The 25451-nt window shown below is 38.8% G+C and overlaps 1 protein-coding gene across 1 annotated transcript in view; it reads left to right on the top strand.

Annotated features, from left to right (window-relative positions):
- Positions 1–25451, top strand: part of TRPM6 (transient receptor potential cation channel subfamily M member 6) — a 253994-nt gene that overhangs the window by 44380 nt on the left and 184163 nt on the right. The gene's annotated exons all lie outside the window — the stretch shown is intronic.

Below are 25451 nucleotides of genomic sequence, written 5' to 3'. Positions count from 1 at the left end.
ATTTGTGGGGCCAGATTTCCAGGTTTTGGGAGCATATTTTATTGATTATGCTTTGATTAGATTATGGATTAAATATGTATTATTGCTTTAATTGACCTCTGAAGAAATCTATCCAATTACAGAGGGACTGTCTTGCTTCTCTGCTTATATTCCATGGGGTTGGTATATAATAAGCAATGAATAAATGCTTTAAAAAAATCTTATTCATTCACTGCTATACAGTTGCCTTTGTTCAATCACAGGCACTGGTTTTTTTTGAGTAATTTTCTTAACTGGAATCTTTGCTAGATCTCACAGATTGTATTACATTTTTATCTTAACAATTGAATTAGTGCTGCATGCTGTCCATTGACTTTTTTTAAAGGCTTGTTTTATATTACACATACTGTGTGCCAGGAAGTATGCAAAGTATTTGCAAATATTAGCTCATTTGATTCTCACAACAGCCCTTCAAGGTGGATGCTGTTATTATCACCATTATCACCAGTTGAGGAGACTGGGGCAAACAGAAGTGAAGCCACTTTGCCAAATTATCACATAGCTATTAAGTGTCTGAGATCAAATTTGAACTCAGCTTTTCCGGACTCCATGCCCAACAGTGAACCCATTTAACTGTCACTGTCCATAAAATATCAAAAAGATCAAGAACTAGACCTCAGGTGTGCTGGGAAGTTACTTTTATGGAGGCCTTATGGAGAAACATAAAGAAAAAAATTACTAAAAATGAGAAAATGTGAATGGGTTGGAATCTGCATTGATGGAGAAGGTAGACACCAAGTATAAAAACATGAAGTTAGATTAAAAAAAAAAACTTACCTAAAACAACAACAACAAACTCAACTACCTCAAAAGTAGAAAACTGCTAATCAATGCCATATTTTATCCTTTCATGTAGTATTATTCATAAAAGTCTCTTCAGTTTATACTATTGTTTGAACCTCATTTCCTTTCTAGGAGTCATAATCCCTTTGATAACACTAAGTGTCTAGGGTGCAATATAAGATTTTATAGAGCATGAAGAGAGTAAATGGTTCAGGACAAATTCCAAAAAGGATCAGGTACTAGCCTTGAAAAATTTTAAATTGCAAACCAACTCACTCTGGTGCTCTTCAATATGCAGCCATATAAAGACAACATAACACCCAGTTCAGTTTTGAGAAGTCTTGGAAGGTGGCTAGCAAGTTAAGGAACAGAGTCAGGATGAGAGCTTTCTTCTTCCTCTAAATGGCCAACCCTTTTACCTAGCCAGAGGTGAGGCTTGTAGCATTATGAATAGGCCCCCAACAAGTTTATATGTCTGTGATTACTGCTTTTTGATGACTGAACTTTCTTCTCTGCTTTATTTATTTATTTTTTCACAGTGGACTTATTTAATCCAAATTTATGATAACAACATATACAGGCATAATATAAACAGATATACATAAAATGATTCATTGGTTAGTACCTTGCAAATTTAAATTCAATTTTTGTCACTCTTTTTTGCTGAAACAATATACATCTGAAGATAAAATACAGCATAATGGGAAATGTTCCTTTCCCCCTTCTCTAGGCCCCCAAGCCCTCTGAGTTGAAAGTTCCCAAAGGGGATAGGTTCAAGAAAAGTAATTTGGTCTATAATTTTACTCTTTCCTATTGACAAGTAAGCTAAGAAGTAGGTTGTTTTTACTGCTTATAACATTTACTTTGAACTACTGAACCTCTGCTTATTTTTATTTTTATTTTTTTTAGTGAGGCAGTTGGGGTTAAGTGACTTGCCCAGGGTCACACAGCTAGTAAGTGTTAAGTGTCTGAGGCTGGATTTGAACTCAGGTACTCCTGACTCCAGGGCTGGTGCTCTATCCACTGCGCCATCTAGCTGCCCCTCTGCTTATTTTTTAAATAAAATTTTATGTATATGTATTAATGTGTGGGTGTATAAATGTAAAACCGTATCTATAGTTCTGAATGTATTTCCCCTCTACACCATCCAGAGGGCTGTCTCTTATAATAAAGTATTTAGAAGGGGGATAAAAAATTGCACAAAACAAAATTTTTAAAAGCCTGTTTTTATATGTGATATTCCACACCTAGGCCCTAGCTTTTCATCTTGAAGCTTCATGCCTGGAATTCACATATTGGAAATACCCTCCCACCCTGTGGCCTCTCCCTCTGATTGGGTGGTTCTTTCCAAAATGGGAGGTATTTAAAGAGGGTGCCCAGGCCAGCCATGTCTCATTCTTCTGGTTGTGTTCTGGATTTTCTCTACAAATTTTCCACCTTCCCGTTCTCCCTCTTTTATCTTCCTTTTATGTGTTGTCTTCCTCCATTAGAGTGTAAATTCCTTGAGGACTGTATTTATTTCTACTTTATTTATATTTTCATCTCTTACTTAGCACAGTTCCTGGCACATAGTAAGCACCTAATAAATGCTTCTTGATTTGAATCAATGTGGGTCCCCATCTTAGCAGAGAAGTGAGGTAGATGTCTTCCCATATCTCTTTTTGGCAACCAAGCTTTGTTATTATATTTTTGCAGCATGTATTTTTGATTATTTTGTTGTTCTTTTGTTTACATCGTCTTCATCTGTGTTTACTGTTTTCCTGGTTCTGCTTACTTCACTTTGCGTCAGTTCATAAGTCTTACCATGCTAGTGTTAACCTGGAAATTAAGGAAATAATCAATATAGGAGAAATAAGGTCTTTAATCGGGGAAGAGGCTTGTGGTATCACAAAGCCAGAAGTTAGGAATACCCAAAGATGGGAACAGGGGACAGGGTTTTTATGGGGTAACAGAACAAAAGGGAACCAGAAGGCTGCTGGGGGTGGGGTGGAGTCATGTACAGAAACTACTAACTACTTAATGTAAATGAACCTTTAACAAAAGAAACTATAGGGGGCAGTTAGGTGGCACAGTGGATGAAGCACTGACCTTGGATTCAGGAGGATCTGAATTCAAATCCAGCTTCAGACACTTGACACTTACTAGCTGTATGACCTTAGGCAAGTCACTTAACTCTCATTGCCCCACCAAAAAACAAACAAACAAAAACCAAACAGAAACTATAGAAACTGCTCCTGAGTTAAGTATAGAAGCTACTTAATTCTAAATAGAAAGTACTTAATGTAGGTAGACCCTTTTTACATAATAACATAAAGTCCTGGGAGTAAGGCAGGGATCATTTTGCTTGGGAGAAAGTACATAAGTCAATCAAGAATCTGGAATTGACAAAGATTGGTTAGCCCCGGGCAATTCACCTGCCTGGGTAGGGGGGACTTGGTGGGGAATCAGTTCTCAGTAAATTTGTAGTTATCACTAGACTGTATTCATCATGTTCAGAACATAGCAAAGTAATATTCCATTTCATTCATCTTTCACAATTTGTTTAGCCATTCCCCTATCTGTGGGCATTTTAGATAACTTTTACATTTCTTAGACTGTTGGAATTTGGAGATTTTTAAAAATAATTTTTTGGGGGTGGGGCAATGGGGGTTAAGTGACTTGCCCAGGGTCACACAGCTAGTAAGTGGCAAGTGTCTAAGGCTGGATTTGAACTCAGGTCCTTCTGAATCAAGGGCCAGTGCTTTATCCACTGCACCACCTAGCTTCCCCTGGAGATTTTTTTCATTACTGATTTTAGTGGACAAGAAGTTAGCACTACCTGAAGTGAGCTATTAAATCACAGCAACAACAAAGAAGCACTGGTTTGATAAGATCCTAAATTTAGGGGTGGAAGAAACCTTAGATACCATAAAGTCCAGCTAGTGAAGGGAAAAGTGACTGGAAATTTGTTAAAAGGAATACATTTCACACATGTATTTGTTGTATGCATTGGGGCAGCTGGGAGCTGCAGACTCATCTTCAAATTCTGCCTCAGACACTTAGCTGTTAGATCCTGGGCAAGTCACTTAATCCTGTTTGCCTCAGTTTCCTATAAAATGAGTTAGAGAAGGAAATGGCAAACCACTCCAGTATCTTTGGGCACAACAGAAACAACTAAATGAATTTATAACCTGGTTTGAGGTATATATTATGCTTCACTCCCCTGGAGCTATGGTCCAGCCAAACCGGCTGTTCACTTTATCTCTGCTCTTCTGTTTCTCTGCCTTGTAGAATCCTTCATTTCCCTCAAAGTTTTTCTTTCTTTTTTTTCTTTTTTTTTTGGTGAGGCAATTGGGGTTAAGTGACTTGCCCAGGGTCACACAGCTAGTAAGTATTAAGTGTCTGAGGTCGGATTTGAACTCCTGACTCCAGGGCTGGTGCTCTGTCCACTGCGCCATCTAGCTGCCCCTCCCTCAAAGTTTAGATTAAGCTCCACCTCCCCACAACCAGGCCTTTCCTAATCCCTTCTGTTCAGTAACTATTCCTTTCTCCTTCCCTAAATTACAGAGTATTTATTTTGTAAATACTTTGTTTCCCCCATGTGATGTGGGATGGATTTAGGGTCAAATTGATCGTGAGCCATCCCAAAAGAATTACAAGACGCAGTGACTCAGTTTCCCAAGTTTTATTGCAATACTGTGAGTGAACACAGGGAGAGAGAACCAGAAAAGTGGAAAGGTATCTCTCGAATAGGGAAAGAAAATACAGTTATATTTATAGCATGGATAAATTGATTATCAATCTCATTATAATAATCTCCACTTTAGGGAGGTACAGGGGAGGGTTTATCAAACCTTTTTCCATGGAGGTGTGTTTTTGGGGTTTACACGTCATCATAAGGTGAATCTAGGGACAAATTTTGCCTTTTCTGCACATATCTCTTTTTGATTCCCATGCTTAGTTTCAAAATATCTTCATTTATCATTTATTTTCAGTTTGAATTTCTGTGCCTTGTTAGTGTATTATTGTTATAGTTAAGGTCTCTATGACCTGCCTCTTTATGTTCTTGTTATAGGTGCTGATTTATATGGGTAATGAGGAACCTAGGCCCTGACTTGTATTATATTATTTTTTTTTTAAGTGAGGCAATTGGGGTTAAGTGACTTGCCCAGGGTCACACAGCTAGTAAATGTTAAGTGTCTGAGGCTGGATTTGAACTCAGGTATTCCTGACTCCAAGGCCAGTGCTCTATCCACTGCCTAGCTGCCCCTCCTGACTTGTATTAATGAAGACTCAAGTCTTAAGTTATCCATTAACTGGGGTCTGAGTCCCTTTTAGAGCTCCAATCTAAATTAGAGTTTGGGTCATAGGTTTTTCTGTTTACCCCTTTTTTGCCTCCTACATCATTGCTTTCTAAATCACATGGACTGTTAGCAACTTGAGGACCTTTGTCTTTGTAGTTTCTGTTCTTAGCTTGTACTAATCACTTAAAAATGAGTTTTGATTAATTGACAGCTAGAAAGTACCTTCATAATCTTTGGAATCAAATGTGAAAGTATCTTCCTAAACCCTTTCACCTGTGGGGGCCAGCTTCCTAGTCTGCAAAAACAAAGAGATCTGGCTACTTAATTCTTAAGATCCTTTTCATCTCTCTATAAATGCAAAGCAAAGGAAAAGGGAGTCCTTTGAACCCACTTCTCTAAAGTGGGTAATCATTCTCTGCATTCTCTTGGGTCTTGTTTTGTTGAGTAATTTGGAAATTTAGATGGATTTTGGTTGAAGTGGTAGGATGGTTGAGGTGGAAAAAGTTTCAGAAATTGCAACTTGGAGGCAAAACCAGGGAAGCACAAAGGTGTTAGCGTTCAGCTGCCTATATAGGTAATTCTCCTCTTCCCTTTAGTGTCGCCAGATATGCAGTTAATTAATTGTTTTGTTCAAATGAATGTTATCTGGGCTAAACTCTGTTCCTTACACACAACAAAATCAGTAGAGAATTTTAAAGGGCCTTTCATTGGTATATAGAAATATATTTTTTCAATGCAAAACGTTCTTTGAGATGGAATTTAGATGTATTATTCATTAAGTTTATGTTTATTATAATTAATTAGACCAAATCCTAAGGCAAACCTTTTTAACCTGGGGACAATGAACTTTTAAGAAAAAATGATAATGGCATTTCAATATAATTGATTTCTTTGGTAATTTTGTGTCTTATTTTATGCATTTAAAAACATTATTCTGAAAGGGGTCTTTAGCCTTCACCAGGCTACCAAAGGGGTCTATGACACAGAAACAGGGTAAGAAAGATCTTCTTTAAGATTATAAATTGTAGAGAAGGTGCTAACTTGGATTGAGGAAGGGAATTTTCTAAACCAGGGAGGGAGTTCCTTACCAAGGAAATCACGAATCCCGCCCTTGTCCTTACCTAGACATTAGGGGGTGAGGTAGCCATGCAGAGTGGATTGAGTAAATAGGATTTAAAACATTGCTGCCTAATTTGACCCTGGGTAAGTGTCCCAGGCTACTAACTCTTGAAGATTATCGATGGCAGAACGGTTGCAGAACTGCATTGATAGAGGGAATTTTCTCACTGGGGGTTCCATATAGCAATGAACTCTGGGTGCACTTGAAAAAAAATAGATTAGTTTAGCAAGAAGTGTGGTGTTTAGTAAGAAGGAAGCCTGGATTTGAAGACCAAGTTTCAATTATCCCTGTGAACTCCAGCAAGTCTCAGAGCCTCGACTTCTTCATCTATAAACTCCCTCCCTGGATTAGAAAATTCTTTTACTCAATCCAAGTCAGCAGCTTCTCTACAATTTATAATCTTAAAAGATGGGTGCATCACATAGGCCATGTGGCTGTTGTTTTTTTTTTTTTTTGTCAATTGTTGTTTGTTGCTTTGTAAACCTTAAAGCTCTGTTTAGGTGTCTTGTTCATTGGGATTGATTTTTTTTTTTGCCAGGCTTTTTGTACCTTTGTATCTTCTTCTAGGGAAGGGGAAGCACAGAAGTAGCCTGCCAACCTCTGGGAACACAGCTTCCTGAGCTTGGTGTCATGGGCAAATGCCCATGACTAGTACCCTACTCTCTTTGCAGGGGCAGTATAAACTGTTTTTGCCTTATTTCTTTGGATAGCTTAGTGTTTTTATTTCTGAATAATATCCTTACTGGATCGTATTTTTTTTTAATTGGATATGTGTGTGTGTGTGCTAGTATAGGGAATTCTGCAGGCAAAATTTCCCTGTATCAAAATGTATCTTCAACTGCTCTGTAATTCATTAGTCTGAGAGAACTGCCAGGGTTGGGGTGGGGGCTGGGGCTGGGGAACATTGAGGAGTTAAGTGATTTGCCCAGAGTCATACAACCACCAGTGTCAGAGGCAGGACTTTAACTGGGGTCCTTTCTATTGGATCCACTATGCCCGGCCATCTCGCTCCCTAACACCCAGGGACCTGGATAGGGACTAAGCTTGTGATTTCATTGGCATAGGGAGCTCCCAGATGAAGAAACTCTCCTCTCTTGGTGACCTGTCTGACCAATGCTTCTCAGTCTCTTTTATTGGATCTTCAGGTCAGGCCCACTAAGCTCAAGGCTCTTTTCTGGGCCCTTTTCTCTAATGTCTCTGTAGTATGTCACTTAATGAACTCATCACTTCTCATGGTATCAATTATCATCTCTATATAGAAGGCTCTCAGAGCTACTTGCCCAGCCTTAACCTCTCTTCTGAACCCCAGTTCCACATAGCCAATTGTTTATATATCTTGAAATCTATAGAGGTCCTGTAGACCTGAAGGTACCCGTCAGGGGTTATGATGTTGAAATCTGTAAAGTCAGGAGGTATTTGGAGGAACTCACTACTGAGAGAAGGGGACCAATGTGGGTTTTTTTTTTTAATGCTAAAGACTGAACTATTTATTTAAAACAGACAATTTTAATATTTAAAACTTCATGCTGGAGCATTTTTAAAAAAACTGACATCAAAAGGTTACATTGTAGAGGCTTGGGTTGAATTCTGCTGGGCAACTCTTAAAGGTCTCAAAAAATCCCTTTCTTGTATGAGAATCATCATTATTATTCCAAGAGCCATAGCAGAGAAGGCAAAGCAAAGACTAGTTGATCGCAAAAAGAATTGTTCAGAAATGTAGCCAACAGAAGCAAGTATGAAAATAATTAATCCAGTTATAACCATCACTCCTCCGATGCAGAGAATGATGAGAGGTTTTCGATACTTGATCCAGAAAAAAACTTCGTGCCTTCCGTGTTGAGAAGTGAGGGATGGAACAGCAGTATTGTCCATATCTTCCTTTGAACCCTGTGTTCTAAGAACCAGATGAGCTTTTGGCCTTTTTTTTTTTTTTTTAAACTTTCTGGAGGTGATTCCAAGGTGAGGAGACCTCTGTGAGGGAGGCTTCAGGGTGAGACTGTAGTGGAGGCCTGATGTTGATGTCTGGAAGGGTCTGGAAAAAAAGGTGAAATTGAAGCTTTGCTTTAGGAAAAGCCTATCCAAAAGTCAAATAGATTTGCCTCGGAGGCAGCCTTCAAGCACAGGTTAGATGACTAACAATTCCTTAGTCAGATAACAAGCATTTATTAAGGACCTACTATGTAGTAGATAACAGTCTCCGCCCTCCAGGACCTCATATCCTATTGCAGAAAATGAATATACATATGTGTATGTGTCTGCATAATAGAATCAAGTTAAATGCAGGGTAATTTTCTGGGGGAAAAACACTGATGGAGAGCAAGAAAACAGAGGAAATGGCTGTTTGAGTTGACAGGTGAAACAAACTACCAAACCTAGAGAAACATCGACGGAATGTTCTAATCGAGGTATAGCAAGAAGACCAGTTTGGTAGGAATGTAGAGAGCTTGAAAGGGAGTAAATTTCTGATGAATTTAGAAAGATAGGCTGGGGCCAGATTGTGACAAACTTTAAATGCCACACAGAGGAGTTCGTATTTGATCCTGTGAGCAATAGGGAGCCACTGGAGAAGCCTATTGAGCAAGTGAGTGAAAAAATGGTCAGCCCTGTCCCTTAGGCAGGGGTGTGCTTAGTGAATGTTTAATAACTGGCTCACCAAAAAAACCCCGATTGGCTTTTAAGTTAAATCTGGATTATTGATATTTTCACCATTACATTAAAGACCTTATTTCTCCTATATTGATTGTCCCTTTCAGTTTAAAAAAAAATTCAATGATTCTGTGATTCATTACCTTGTTTTATCTCCCACGTATTCTTCAATGGCGAATTTCCCATTACCAACTATGTTCAGATAGCCTCTTTAAAAGTATATTTTAAGGGGCAGTTAGGTGGTGCAGTGGATAGAGCACCAGCCCTGGAGTCAGGAGTTCAAATCCGGCTTCAGACACTTAGCACTTACTAGCTGTGTGACCCTGGGCAAGTCACTTAACCCCAATTGCCTCACCAAAAAAATAAAGTATATTTGTTTATTTTTAATTTATGTGCTAAAACAAACATTTCCATAACATAGTATAGTAAAAAAAGATGATTGCACATGAAACTGCAATTCTATTATGTATAACTTGCTATTCCTTTCAAATATATAATAAAGTTATCATGTAAATTTCTCCCCCCCCCTTTTTCTCCCCCACCATGGCTACCATTAAACACAAATATGTATATGTATATATCTTCAATATTTAAAAAAAACACACACCACCTTCTCCTGACCTTTACATTTCTTCAAGATATTATCCTATATCTTTCATCCCTTTCACTGATTAAAAACCCAGAAAGAGTATTCTTTATTTTGCCTCCATTTCCTTTAAAGCCATTTGTTAGTCTGCCCCATGGTCTTACCTTCAGGGAGGAAAGATAACATGCTAATAACTAAGTACAAATGATATGGGGAAGAGGCATCTAGGTGGCACAGTGGATAAAGCACTGGCCCTGGATTCAGGAGTACCTGAGTTCAAATCTGGCCTCAGACACTTGACACTTACTAGCTGTGTGACCCTGGGCAAGTCACTTAACCCTCATTGCCCCACAAAAAAAACAACAACAAAAAACCCAAAACAAATGATATGGGGAGAATAAATTGCCTTTCAGAAGATAAGGGTGTAGGGGCAGCTAGGTGGCACAGTGGATAGAGCACTGGCCCTGGATTCAGGAATACCTGAGTTCAAATCCAGCCTCAGACACTTGACACTTACTAGCTGTGTGACCCTGGGCAAGTCGCTTAACCTCAATTGCCTCCCCCCCAAAAAAGAAAAAAATTTAAGGAGATAATGGTGAGGCTAAATCTTGAACATAAAGAAGCTTCCCCTCCCCCCCCCCATTTGAGTTTTGTAAATAAGGTCTTTTTTTATGAGAGAAAGTGAACCTCTGTCCTACATTTTTCTCTCTTTAAGAAAGAGAAGGAACTGTTCATCCATAACTGATTTATTTATAAAATAAGTCCACCTCGTGTTCTTTAGATCTTTGGCCTGGATCAGTTAATCCTTGCTAACCTTTGTGACTACTGTCAGCCTCTGCTTTAGCTTTATAAACAAACAACCCACTGGAGGTTTTTGTCCTCATCTTGCCTTGTTACACACAAGTGGGGTTTACTCTTTGACCTGATGGTAAACAAGTGAACATTGTTGGATTAAGAGATCCAAGTAGTAAAAAGCTCCAAAACTCAAATCTTCTGCTCCATTTGGAATTCTCAGACCAATCTCAAAGGTAAATATAAACTATTTTAAGCCTTTAACTATTAAGATCTTAAACAATCTGGAAGCCTTGCATACTAGGTCCTTCTTTCTGGCTGTTTGGCTGGAGAGTTCTTTAGTCCTTTGTAGACAGTGACTTATAAGAAAGAAAGCCAACAAGTCTTGTCACTGGGACTCCATCTTTCTCTTTTTCACAGTTTCACAAATACTATTATTCTAGTGTATTGAATACAGCAAGTTGTATGAGAAATAATCTTGATAGAATGTAAGCCCCTCGAGGACAGGGAATTTTTGTCTTAGTATTCCCAGCACCTGGAACTGTACATGGCACTTCAGTGCTTGCTGACTTCTCTGTCTGTGTAATGATTGGAATGCCGCCACCTGCTGGAGACTTACTGTAGGAAAGCTCCACTATGAGGAGAAGGCCTCCGAGGGCAAGGCCATGCAGCTTTTCTTTGGCATCAGGGAAGTGACGTTTGCTTGTGAGAGGAAGAGGGGGTGAGGCTGGCTCTCTTGCTCTCTCTTTCCTCAGGACTCGCATGGAGAAGGGAGCTAGAAATGCACTCTCTCTTTAATAGATAGATCAATCTAGGTCTTTCTCTTTCTTTTCACCAAATTCTTATTCTCCTTAATAAATGCTTAAAAGTCTAATTCTTGCTAAAGCTTATAATTTATTGGTGACCACTCATTAGATATTTTAGACAGTATAGCTAGAATTTTAGCCCCTTACAGTCTATCATCTAATCTATCTATGACATGGGGCATACTATTTACCCAATGGAAAAAAAACTTTTCTGTAGTGTGGATTTTTTAAAATAGATGGATACAAAGAGTATTTATTAAAAGTGCTTACTATGAACTGGAAACTGTGCTGAACATACAAAGACAGGCACACAAGACAGTCTTTGCCTTCAAAAAGACTACCCTATTGAGGAGTAAACCCAGGTTAGATAATTTTTAGCTATTGTTCAGGTTCTAAACCATATGATGTCATTCATTCATTCATCTATCCATCCCTCCCTCCCTCCCTCCCTCTCTCTCTCTCTCTCTTTCATCCTCGAGTATTTTTCTTTGCAGAGCTTAATGCACTAAGAATAGAAGCTCGCAATCTGTGGCTTTTACTTCTTCTTCTTTTTGGGGGGTTTGTTTATTTTTTGCAGGGCAATGAGGGTTAAGTGACTTGCCTAGGGTCACACAGCTAGTAAGTGCCTAGTGTCTGAGGCCAGATTTGAACTCAGGTACTCCTGAATCCAGGGCCAGTGCTTTACCACTGCGCCATCTAGCTGCCCCGACAGGCACCTTTGAAGACAGCTAAATAGCAAGGTAACAGCCTATGTTATATGGCTAAGCAGGAGTCAAGGGAATGGGAAAGATGGAACTCTGGGTCTTGGTTTTCCTTTCTGCAAAACGAGGGGAGTAGATTAAATGATCACTAGGGTCCCTTCTTGATCTCAGTCCTATGCCTCTACCATTGGGGAATGGAATAACAGTATAACACCTGCCAATTATTTATTTATTTATTCTTTTAGTGAGGCAATGAGGGTTAAGTGACTTGCCCTGGGTCACACAGCTAGTAAATGTTAAGTGTCTGAGGCCGGATTTGAACTCAGGTACTCCTGACTCCAGGGCCGGTGCTCTAAATTATTTTAAAATTACAAATAGACTGACTACCTCTTATCTGAGCAACAAAACATGAAGACATACATGCTAAGAATGTCTTTATTTGGATAGATTTGAGGTCTGGTGCATGTGGTATTTATAATTCAGAATGTTCAACACAACCCAGTTCAAGTATAGAACATATTTCCATACGGGAACATTATGTTCAGGTCCTGGGAAGTTGTCATGACTTTTGGCTTATGAGTGGATTTCTCAGAGTTGTTTTAAGGAACATTTCTCTGTTGGTTATTTGTTATTTTGAACCATCCTTTAGTTTGTATTTCTTCTTTTGAAAGCCATTCGTTTATACCTTCTTGCTAGGTGGTATAGTACTTAGCTTCTTAAAATGTCGGTAGCTGAATGTGGGGGTCGAGAAAAATTTGGCACTAGATTATGTACACCTATTTTATATATCTGTTTACTTGGGGTCACTTAAAAAGTGAATGGGATCGAGAATGGAAAATGTTTAAGAATCTCTGGTGTAGTAGATAGAGCATTAGACTTGGAGTCCGGATGACTTGAATTCAAATCCTACCTCAGACACTTTTGGTTGTGTGACACTGTCACTTAACTGCCCTCAGCCTCAGTTTCTTCATTTGTAAAATGGAAATAATAACAGCCCCTCCCCTGAGGGGAGTTAATGAGTCCAAGCTTCTCTCTGAACCAATCACCTATCTACAGCAGACTCTAACAAAATACAAGTTGAGTATAATCTAGAGTGATACATGGTGCATCACATCAAATATTATAAGGTGGGCAAAAGCAGACAACAACACGCTACAAATAAATAATTACACAGAAGTATAAGGAATGCCAAGCAGAATATGACTGAGGAAAATGTGGGCAAATCCCAAAGCAACTGTGAGGGACAGAGGACAATGCGAGCCATCCACACTACATCAAGAGAACTGAAAGAAGGGCCCCTAGAGTGTTTGGTGGGCCCTCTTTGGTAAAGTTTTGGAAATCTGTGGATGACAGATAGAATGGGCAGAAATGAAGATATATCTATCTGTATATCTCACTTTTTAAACCTTAAAGTATTATATATATCCCAGCTATTGTTAGTATTGCTTAGAGAATGACAGAATGTTATAGCTTAGCAGTAATTTGCTATAGATTTTAGATATTTTGACTTTTCTTAGAATTGTTTAATGTAAAGACTTTCCCTAATCCATATTTTTCCTTTTAATTCTAGTTACATTAATTATATTTATGGAAAACTTTTAAATTTTAGATGATTGAGATAGTCTATTTTGTCTTTCTTAATCTGTGTAGTTCAAATTCTTCCCCTATCCATCCATGGACACTAAAGAGATAAGTTTCTGTTTTTTCTTAATTTTTGATGGTGTATCTTTTAGATTTATATCATTAATCCTTCTGAAATTTATACGATACAAGATGCTTAATTTAATCTGTTTCTTTGTTGTTTGTGTGTGTGTGGGGGGGTTGGTATGGCAATGGGGGTTAAGTGACTTGCTGAGGGTCACACAGCCAGTAAGTGCCAAGTGAAGGGGGGGACGTATTTGAATTCAGGTCCTCCTGAATCCAAGGCCGGTGCTTTATCCACTGTGCCACCTAGTTGTCCCTAACTAAATCTATTTCTGCCAAAATTTTTCCTAGTTTTCCCAATAGTTGGAGAGACCCTATAATTTCTTGCATCATTGGTCTAGGCTGCCAAGGGTATTTGCTAACAGATATTGCTAATCTAATTAATTGATTCCTGTGTTGTAGTCAAAATGGAGCCTAACAAAATTGATATTACACATATATTTGATAATGCATAGTAGCTTTAGTGCTTCACAACATCAAACATATGGCAAACTTCAGTACACTAACACAGTTGTCAAGCATGAAGCCTTATAGACTGTATGGTGGCCCAAACCAGATTAAAATATAATTGGGAAATATTTAACAAAATTAATAAAAATACAATGAAATTAATAAATAAAATTAATAAAAATACAATGAAACAAAGATGTTAGATAATGTTAATGTTTTCATTTTTCTTTTTCAAAAATATATTTTTATTTCATTAACAATGAAATGACATCGCCTTTTTTTAACTTTCATTTTTCTTTCTTTCTTTTTTTGGGCAGGGCAATGAAGGTTAAGTGACTTGCTCAGGGTCACATAGCTAGCAAGTGTCAGGTATCTGAGCCTGTATTTGAACTCAGGTCCTCCTGAATCCAGGGCCAATGCTTTATCCACTGTACCACCTAACTGCCCCTTAAACTTTCATTTAAAAATTTTTTGAGTTCCAAATTCTTTCCCTTCCTTCTGTCCCTTTCCCACTGAGTATGTGGTTTTCTAAATAAATGTGTATATGTGTGTATATCTTTCTCTTTCTCTCTCTGTCTCTGTCTCTCTTCTATCTATCTGTATTCACACAGGTGCTCACAAGGATCCTTAGGATGGGGTAGTAGTCCCCATTTCTACTGGAATTTGATACCACACTTCTCTAAAGGACCTGTGAACTCGTCCAAAGAGAAAGATGACAATTCATCTATACCTGCCCATTCTGTTATCCACAGATTTCCAAAAATTTACCAAAAGAGGGCCCATCAAACACTCTAGGGGCCCTTCTTTCAGTTCTCTCTCTTTTTTTTTCTTTCAGTTCTCTTGATGTAGTGTGAGATGGTTTGCATCGTCCTCTGTCCCTCACTGTTGCTTTGGGATTTGCCCACATTTTCCTCAGTCATACTCTGCTGGCATTCCTTATACTTCTGTGTAATTATTTATTTGTAGCGTGTTGTTGTCTGATTTTGCCCACCTTATAATCTTTTGGATGTGATGCACCATGCATCACTCTGGATTATACTCCTTATATTTTGTTGGAGTCTGCTGTAGATAGGTGATTGGTTCAGAGAGAAGCTTGGACTCATTAAATGATCCATAGAATTGCCCTAAGGGGCGGGGGTGGAGTCCAAGCTTCTCTCTTCCTTTTTAACTCTGAACCCAACTCATTTTCTTTTTTCAATGCCTGTCCAAAGTATCTGTATTAATGGACTGACTCATTGTGGTCTAGACTACAGGCATTCTTTTTTAAAAGTTAATTTAAAAAATTCTGTATTTAATGAGCATATCCAGAATTGTATGCTCCTTTTTTTGTACTTTGAGTATATCATTCAGCAGTCAGGAGTAACATAGTGTTTGGTCATTACATTGATCAAAGTGTTTAAATCCTTCAAAGTTATTTCTCTCTCTTTTTTTTTAAATTTTAAGTGAGGCAATTAGGGTTAAGTGACTTGCCCAAGGTCACACAGCTGGTAAGTGTTAAGTGTCTGAGGTCGGATTTGAACTCAGGTACTCCTGACTCCAGGGCCGGTGCTCTTATCCACTGTGCCACCTAGCTGCCCCGAAGTTATTTCTCTTTACAGTATTATTGTCATCATAGAAGTTGGTCTCCTACTTTTGGACTATGGGCATTTTTTTTTTTTTTGCGCTGGGCAATGAGAGTTAAGTGACTTGCCCAAGGTCATACAGCTAGTGTCAAGTGAAGGGGGTGGATTTGAACTCAAGTCCTCCTGAATCCTGGGCTGGTGCTTTATCCATTGCGTCCATCACCCAGCTGCCCCCTGGACTATGGGCATTTTTAATCCTCTTTTTTCCATAGTGGGTAGCCCAAGCTCTTTTGAATGAAGACAGATCTTATTTATCAGGCTCTGTAGTATTCCAGGGTTTCATACAGTCTACATAATGTCATCCACGAAACAGGAACATCTGTAGATTCTCACTAAGGATAAGGATTCTTTCTTCCATTTGGATTCTGCACTGCACCTCCTTTATGATGATGGTGAAAATCTTTGGCAAGTCTATTTCTTATCTTATATCTTGTTTTGTATTAATATACTTAGGGTCATGGAACAAAATCATCTCTGTTGTTGCATCTTTCAAAGAATCATATTGGATTTTGGCAAGCGTGGTAGCCACTTGTTGGAGGAGAACCTTTAGGATTGTGTTTTACTCTACTGAATCAGCTATTTTGTTGTGGTTCACACAAAAGTACTGTAATGAGCCCTTTATCTCTACTGTTCTTTCAACTGCATAGATATGCAGATTGTGGTCTACTGTGGAATGCAGCCTGTGGTAGGTGGTTGCCTGTTCCCTGGTAAGGCCCTCATCAAGGGTGCTCCATGTGTGGATTATTTCGTAGAGGTGGCAGAATAGGCCGGTGGGTTGGTTATGACTGATAATCACTTGGTTACTCCGTTCCCCCTGGTAATGAGGAGGTCTCCAACTTTGGATGTCTTTGGTATTTTCCTTTCTTTAGATACCTTTACAACTAGAGTTAATATTACTCTTTATCTCTGTCTCCAGGCTTCCTTCAAATTCCAGTTAAAATCTTAGCATCCTGGGGAAGCCTTTCCCCATCCCCCTCAATGCCACTGCCTTCCCTCTGTCTATATTGTGTAGGTAGTTGTATTTATGTTGTCTTTCCTGTTAGACAATGAGAATCTTGAGAACAGAAACTGTCTTTTTGCTTTTTTTCTGTGTACCCCTCAGTACTTAGCACAGTGTCTGACACATGCTAGGTGCTTAATAAATGTTTGTTGACTGATTATTGCATCACCAATTTACCCTTTTTTTTTTTTTTTTTGGTGAGGCAATCGGGGTTAAGTGACTTGCCCAGGGTCACACAGCTAGTAAGTGTCAAGGGTCTGAAGCCGATTTTGAACTTAGGTCCTCCTGAATCCAGGGCCGGTTCTCTATCCACTGCGCCACCTAGGTGCCCCACCAATCTACCCATTTTGAGGGGTTAGCCAGAGAGAACAGGAATAGAAATTTTCTGATTCCTTTTAGAGGACTCTTTGACTCCAGTCCAGTAGATACAAGCCGTTTTTCTGGTAAGGAGTAACCACAAAATCTCCACCTCTCTTTCCTATATCTTTTTAAGTTGTCATTTTTTTTTTTTAATTTAGTGAGGCAACTGGGGTTAAGTAACTTGCCCAGAGTCACACAGCTAGTAAGTGTTAAGTGTCTGAGGCTGGATTTGAACTCAGGTACTCCTGACTCAAGGGCTGGTGCTCTATCCACTGCGCCACTTAGCTGCCCCTCTTCCCTATATCTTGATCTATCTCAGTTGTGTCCGTTGGTCTCTAATTACCTCTCTTCAATCTCCTTCAACCCCCCAAGCTTCCATTCCCTGAGTTTAGATAACACTAGATTCTTGGTATTCTGGAAGCCTGGTATCAGATGCCCGCAGTCCTGCAGATTTAGAAAATCATGCATTAACATTATTTGTGTTGCACTGGTATCTTTATTTTATTTAACATTTCCCAGTACATTTTAATCTGTTTCAGAAGTTTTGCAACAGGCTGCTTGCAGACCAGGAGCAATGAATTTGACACCCTTCCTCCAGAGAGTACTCTCTGAAGCAGGGCTTCTTAAATTTTTTTCCACTCATGACCCCTTTTGGCTAAAGAAATTTTTATGGGACTCCAGTATATAGGTAAATAGGCATACATAACCTTTTACTGTAGCCAAATATTTCACAACCCCCCACATTCATGTATGCGACCTTGGTTTAAGAAGTTTGGCTCTAAAAGAGGTTCAAATATACAAAATCCTCAATTTTGTTCAAGTCTTGCCTTTGATTGACATTTTGTATATCTGACCTTTGGCAGCTCATTTAACTTCCCAGTCCTCTAGGCAGTTTTAACTTGTAGAGAGGGTGCCAACTTGCATTTCTGTAGATGGGAGTTTCCTCTCCTGGGAATTCCTTTTACTATTGAAATCACAGGTCTACTCCCTTTCCCTGATCCCTCAGGGAATACTATACAGGCAATAAAGGAGAAGGTGAAGGGACACATGCACATCTTGGGGGAATCCAGGGCTGAAATAAGACAAGGTGATTGTAATTTTCCAAACTAGTCTTGTTATCTTAACTCAGGCAAAAAGTCTTTGGAGAAGTGTTACCTCTCTTTTGGAATCTAATTTCCTGCTTTTGTCTCTAAAGCCCTCCAGAGCCAATGTACTGTCTCTGTCCAAAATTCCCCAAAGACTTGCTTTTCTTCTCCCTCCCTTCCCCCATTTTATTCTCAGCGTAGTAAGAAGCCTTTAGCTGGGTATTAGGAAATTATTTTATTCAACTTGCTATAGAGTTACAACAGAAAGACTTGGAGTCAGAAGACATAGGTTTGAATTCTGACTCTGCCAATTATTGCTTCTTTGACCGTGGGAAAGTCATTTCTCCTGAGTTTCAGTTTAATTTGTAAAATGAAGGGCTTGGACTAGATGACCTCTAAGATCTCTTCTGGCTTTGAATCTATTGTCTGTCCTAAGAAATTGGGAACATTAATGTCAACTCCCACTACTTCCGCTTTATCTCTTAACTCCACTTTAGGTTCACCTAACTTTTCCCCATCCGGCTCCACTTCTGGCTGGAGCAGAGGTTTTCAAAGGGTGTGCTTATAGCTGTGTGACCCTGGGCAAGTCACTTAACCCCAATTGCCTCACCCAAACAAAACCAAAACAAAATCAAAACAAAGGGTGTGCTTAGTTTCTGCTGCAAGTACTGAGACATCTACCTCCATTCCCAGCTTTAGTCTTCCTAGTTTGTAGTTAGGAAAGGTCACAATAGCAGTGCTATCTGAAAAGACTCATAGTTTCTTTGGGAATCGAGTCCTGGGGAAATAAAGTAAGAAGAAGCAGAAGGAGTTGGGGAGGAGAAAGAGAGGCCCAGGCAATAGGTTTGGAGGTCTGACTATATGGTCCAGAAATCTATATTTGTTGTTATCATAGACATTTTGTGTGCCTGTTACTCATAGGGAAAGATACTGTGGTATTATAAAATTAAAAAAAAAAAAACCCAAAACCTTTGAGAACCATTGATTTAGGACAGGATTTCTTAAACTTTTTCCCCTTTTCACATGAGAAATTTTTTTTTTTTTTTAGTGAGGCAATTGGGGTTAAGTGACTTGTCCAGGGTCACACAGCTAGTAAGTGTTAAGTGTCTGAGGCCGGATTTGAACTCAGGTACTCCTGACTCTAGGGTCGGTGCTCTATCCACTGCGCCGCCTAGCTGCCCCGAGAAATTTTTACACAACCTAAGATATGTAGAGATATAAAATAGATATACATGGGGCAGCTAGGTGGCGCAGTGGATAAAGCACTGGTCCTGGATTCAGGAGGACCTGAGTTCAAATTTGATTTCAGACACTTGACACTTACTAGCTGTGTCACTTAACCCTCATTGCCCCACAAATAAAATAAAATAGATATACATAACCTGCCAAATTTTTTGAGAACTGAACCTAGGGTCTGGTAGAAGGGTTCTTAAATTTTGTATGTGTGCATGTGATAAGATTCCTTTGGCAATCTATGAATACAACGAACCCTTTGTCACAGTAATGTTTTTAAATGCACACAATAAAATACATAGGATTACAAAGAAAACCAATTATATTGAGATATGTTTATCAAAACATTCAAAGTTCCAAGTTCAGGACCCCAGAGATCTATCTATTGATCCTAGGTGAAAAACTTCTGGTAGAGGATAAAACCTCTTTCTAAAGGCGAACTTCTACTTTTCTTGACTCCATCCCCTCCATCATCTTTGGGAATCTTGATCTTTCAATCATTCTTCCTCCCTCCATTGCTCATTTAAATAATATATGGGGGGGGCAGCTAGGTGGTGCCGTGGATAAAACATCAGCCCTGGATTCAGGAGGACCTGAGTTCAAATCCAGCCTCAGACACTTGACACTTACTAGCTATGTGACCCTGGGCAAGTCACTTAACCCTCATTGTCCCGCAAAACCAAACCAAAACAAAAAAAAAAACCCAAAACCCCACCAAAAAAGAAAAACAATAAATTATATACTGGGACCCCTACACATGTGAAGTCTCTCCAGACCTGAAAACAAGCAGCCCAAGGGACAATTGAAGTCTTCCTTTCTTTCAAATGTCTGTCTTAGTTGCCTCCTTCCATAGTTCTCAAAGAGTTATCTCTACTCTTTCCTTTCACTCTTGATTTCTTTAAGATTACAAAGTACCTAGATAAGGCAAGTGAGGTCCTGAGAGTTTAACTGACTTGAACCTAATCCTAGACCTTCAGACTCCAACTACAATGGTCTTTTCATTATATCATGCTGTTTTCCTTCCTTTCTTTCTACTTCCTACCTCTCCACTCCCTTCCTCTCCACTAAATTGATGTTTTAACTTCAGAGCAATTTTGGTCTAAACTAAAACATTTGAATGAAAAGGGAAAAAAATCAACAACAACAGAATTGTCTTTGTAGTCTTTCCTGCATTCTGATTGTGTTTATTTACCATGGGTTGGTATGTCCTTAAAACATGTTTGATAACAGGAGAAAAAGAAATTCCTTTACTTGAAATCCTGTATAGGACTGCCCCCAATAAAGGCTTTCTTTACCTAATTGGAGGAGTTTCTTGTAAACTTCCTAACAAGATTCAATATATAAATATATGTATAGGCACACACATATCTGTGTGTATACTTATATGTACACATGCACATATGTACACACACATACATACATAAGGTAGGTAAGTAGGTAGATAGACAGATGATAGATAGATAAACACACATACACATATTTTTTTCATGATACAAGATTTGATAGGTCACTGCTTCAATACACTTCAGGGTCTCCATGAAGCTTGGTATACTTTTGTAATATTTAATGAAGTCCTGATTGTCTTTATTCTTTTTAAAAGAATTGCTATTAATCAATTGATACATTTTCATTTTGACACAGTAGACCTGCCCCCACAATCTCCTTTAAAGTCCACAAACTCACAATCACCTTTAAAGTCCAATCCCTGAGAATTTTCAAGCAAAACCACTTAAAAGAGTGAATGCTATTAATAGTACATACCCGTTTTTTACTTTCCTAGTTGGCTGTTACAGGAAAGGGTGTGTACTTTCATCTGAGCAATTTAGTGTCAGCATTATTTAATGTATTTGACCTGATATTAATTGCTGTTTAATGTTGTCTGCATTAAGTAGTGGGAGTCAGTGTGTTGTCTTTCGGATTGTTATTGCTGTGGTTGTCCATTCTGTATCGCTTCATGTAGACCATTCCATGTTCTTCAGAATTCTGTATACTCATAATTCCTTAGAACACTAGAGCCCGTTCAGTTCATATTCCCCACTTTCTTCAGCCATTCTCCAACCATGGGATACATAGTTTGTTTTAAACATTTTTGCTGTTACAAATTGTGTTGCTATGACTTTTTGTACAGGTAAATCTTTTCTGTCTTCAGTCCAAAACTATTAAGTGCCTATTGTGTGCCATTCACCATGATGATTCAAAGACAGAATTACAACATTTGATTAGTTAACATCTTTGGAGTATAAATCCAGTGCTGGCAACTCTGGTTCAAAGGCTCTGAACGATTTAATATTAAATGTCTATTTTGAGAAAGTGGTATTTCCAGTCATTAACAATTTCTTCTTCTAGCAAGAAAATAAGCTACTTAAGGAAGTTCTATGCCATTATACTCCCTTTGAAAAAAAGGTGGGAAATTCAGCAACCATAAAAGTATGCTGGGCAGGGGGGGTGGGGGGGTGGGGGGGCAGCTAGGTGCCCTAGTGGATAGAGCACTGGCCCTGGATTCAGGAGGACCTGAGTTCAAAATCTGGCCTCAGACACTTGACACTTATTAGCTGTGTGACCCTGGGCAAGTCACTTAACCCTCATTGCCCTGCCCCACCACTCTCCAAATAGTAAAAGTATGCTTTAAAAGATCTATATATTGTGTTTTTTTTCTGTAGGAGTGCTGCTAAATATTATATGCCATGAATGTTGTTCAGTAGCAGCTAATCAAAGGCCCCTTGAAGGTTAGAGACTTACTTTTATGAGCTTTCTTTCTTTCTTTCTTTTTTTTTTTTTTTGGTGGGGCAATAGGGGTTAAGTGACTTGTCCAGGGTCACACAGCTAGTAAGTATCAAGTGCCTGAGGCCGGATTTAAACTCAGGTACTCCTGAATCCAGGGCCAGTGCTCTATCCACTGGGCCACCTAGCTGCCCCTAGGAGCTTTATTTCTTAATCCGATATTCAGAAACTTATTCTTTGGGTCTTACTCTTGTGTCAAAAGGGCCAGATAGGGTATCTGTAATATTTCTGAAACACTAAAAACCCAAAAAAGCCAAATCTGACATTTTCTACTCCTAAATTAGATGTGGCTTTCTTTTCTATGTTTCACTTTGTCTCAAACTGAGAGAGAATTAATCTATTGTTGGAGAGGCCGATCAACAAGAATTTATATCCTGTAGAAAAATGAGATCCAAATGTGTGGGTTTCCATGTAAAATACAGATATAAGATTTCAATGCCATTTTGGGATTCCAACTGATCCCATCCTGCTTAGACTATAGTAGTCACCTAATAGATACTTGTCAATTGATTGATTTATTTCAATGGTGGGCTCATCCTGACTCTCGAGATTTACTTCCAGTGTACGATTATTTTTTGTGATTGAGTAGGTCTGCCCAGTGGTGGACAGTGCTAATGTAGAAGACCTATTATTTTTTGGTGGGGAGTGGGAGTGGAGCAGAATTTCCATGGCACTCATATTGGACAGCTTCTGCTCTGAATCTTTCCCTTCCTCCTGTCCCATCTTGCCTCTTTTGGGGGAAACTTCCATGCCTCTTGGTGGTAGTAATCTTTTTTTTTTTTTTAAGCGGGACAATGAGGGTTAAATGACTTGCCCAAGGTCACACAGCTAGTGTCAAGTGTCTGGGGCTGGATTTGAACTCAGGTCCTCCTGAATCCAGGGCCAGTGCTTTATGCACTGCACCACCTAGTTGCCCCCAACTTCCATGCCTCTTAATCATACACCTAGGCCTGATTCATCCCTAGGAGCTCCCTGCCTACAGAAATAGGAAACTAATTAGACATATCTGATTCAGAACCCTCCCCCTTTTCAACAAACCCCTCAACTGCTTTGTTACCAGCTTGAGTTATTGATATGCCCTGATACAGAGAGGATGAACGATCCAGATGTAACATGTATGCATCCATGCACACGTGTATACACATATACATATACACACACATATAGAGGGAATCACTGAGGATTACAGAAGATAGTTGTACCAAGATAGGAAGTCATAATGTGATTTGTTGAGGTTGTAGAGATTTCCCCTCTCTTCATCCTTCTCCCTTCCACCTTCCCCACTCCCACATCTGCCTGAGCTCCAGAAGTCTCCCTGGTTGTGGCCCATACTCTTCCAAATGTTAACATGGGGTGTTTTAATTTAGGATCTTTCTGTGTATGAACTATATGCATAATATTAAAGGAACTTTTTACATTACTGGCCTATTTGACTCTTATGAAAATGAATGAATGAATGAATTTTACACACACACACACACACACACATACACACAGACTGTATGTGTATTTGTATATATGCACATATATATGTATCTGTTATACACATACATTCACATGTTTTATATAGACATTGAATTTTACCAACTTTTGTTGCCTCTTTCCATTTTCTATACTTTTCTAAGTTTTCTAGAAAAATTCTTGTTAATATATCATTCTATGACTTGAAAACTTTGCAGTTTAATAAGGCTCCACAACCAAAACAGCTCCATAAGAATGTGTTTCAAGGTATAACCCGATCTTTTAGTATCTATAAGACACTCAATTATTTCTTTATATGCCATATGTAGCTTGTACCAAAGAGTTCTCATCACTTAAGGTGAGATCACTGTTCAATTAACTTTATTTTTACAATGAAAAAGAAATCATATCCCCCCCCCCAGTTGCTTGTTTTTTTTTTAATTAAAAAATTTTGCGTGTGTGTGTGTGTGTGTGTGTGTGTGTGTGTGTGTGTGTGTGTGTGACAATGAGGGTTAAGTGACTTGCCCAGGGTCACACAGCTAGTAAGTGTCAAATGTCTGAGGCTGGATTTGAACTCAGGTCCTCCTGAATCCAGGGCCTGTGCTTTATCCACTGTATCCACTTTTTCCACCCAGCTGCTCCCTCAATTACTTATAATATTATCTTTTTTTTTTTTTGGTAGGGCAATGTGGGTTAAGTGACTTGCCCAGGGTCATACAGCTAGCGAGTCTTAAGTGTCTGAGGTCAGATTTGAATTCAGCTCCTCCTGATTCCAGGCTGGTGCTTTATCCACTGTGCCACCTCGCTGCCTACTCCCTCAATTACTTGTAAAAAACAATTTTTTAACATTCTTTAAAAAGAAGTTTTACATTCTAAATTCTTCTCTTTTCTCCTTCCTCTCCCTGTCCCTGAGATATTAAACAATCTGATATAGGTTATACATGTGCAGTCATGTAAAACATGTTCAATTAACTTACAAAAATTCTAATTTTTAAATTCTTGGAATATGTTTTGTTTTGACATGAGACACTTCTATTTAACACTAAGACAAACCTTCCCACAAAGTAAATTTCTTGAACACATTTATAGAGAGCTACCTAATGGAATGAATGTGACAGTATATACCACGTTAGATCATTATTGATGGAAAAAAAATGTGTTTTGATTTTGATAGTCGTTGGCCACCAACATTGTCCATTGTATTTGAGCAGGGTTGTTGCCTCTTTGAATTGTGTCTATTTGCATTGAATTTATTAGTCTTCTGGCTCTGCTTTTTTACTTCCATCTTTTCCTACATAGTTTCCGGTGTTACTTTGATCTTCATATTTACTATTCCTTACATTAATCTTTCATGTAATTCAGCCACTCCCCAACTGTTGGGCACATATTTTGTTTCCAGCATTTTGATACAGATAGTATTGCTATGGGTGTTTCTACATGTGCAGGGCTTCCCTTGTTGTCATTACCTCCTTTGGGCCATCCCAGGACCCAGGTGAGCTATTGATTACCATTATTAAAAAAAAAAAAATCTACTCCCAAATTTGTCTGGCCCCCTCAGAATTTCTTTGCTTGGTCTGACGTTTGCTTCCTTGTTTGTATTTTATTTTACTATTCTAGCTTTGTTCTAAAATCTGAAGATAAAAGTTTACAGGGTTTTGTAACTATGTTAATTGCTCCAATGGTGATTGGTGGGTCAATGTTTGGTGCAAATCTGGATGGGGAGGGGTTGCCTCCAGATTCAGATAGCTGGCCCATTGGTTATCCAGGTGCCATGATTTCTTTCAGCAACCCACTCATTAGTGCAATCTCTGAGGGAAATAATATGAACCGTTTTATACTTTTTCTTTCAGAATTCCAAATGTTCACCAGATTGGTTATATTAATTCATATTAACTACCAGCAGTGAATTAAAGTGCTTGTCTTTCTACAGGTAACTTTGCAGAATGTATTAGCTGAATACTGTTAGTTTTTCATCAGGTTTAACAACTAGTTAACAGCA

Source organism: Dromiciops gliroides, chromosome 1, assembly GCF_019393635.1.
Source record: "Dromiciops gliroides isolate mDroGli1 chromosome 1, mDroGli1.pri, whole genome shotgun sequence".
Classification (NCBI taxonomy): Eukaryota; Metazoa; Chordata; class Mammalia; order Microbiotheria; family Microbiotheriidae; genus Dromiciops; species Dromiciops gliroides.
This window is presented reverse-complemented; position numbering and strand designations above follow the sequence as displayed.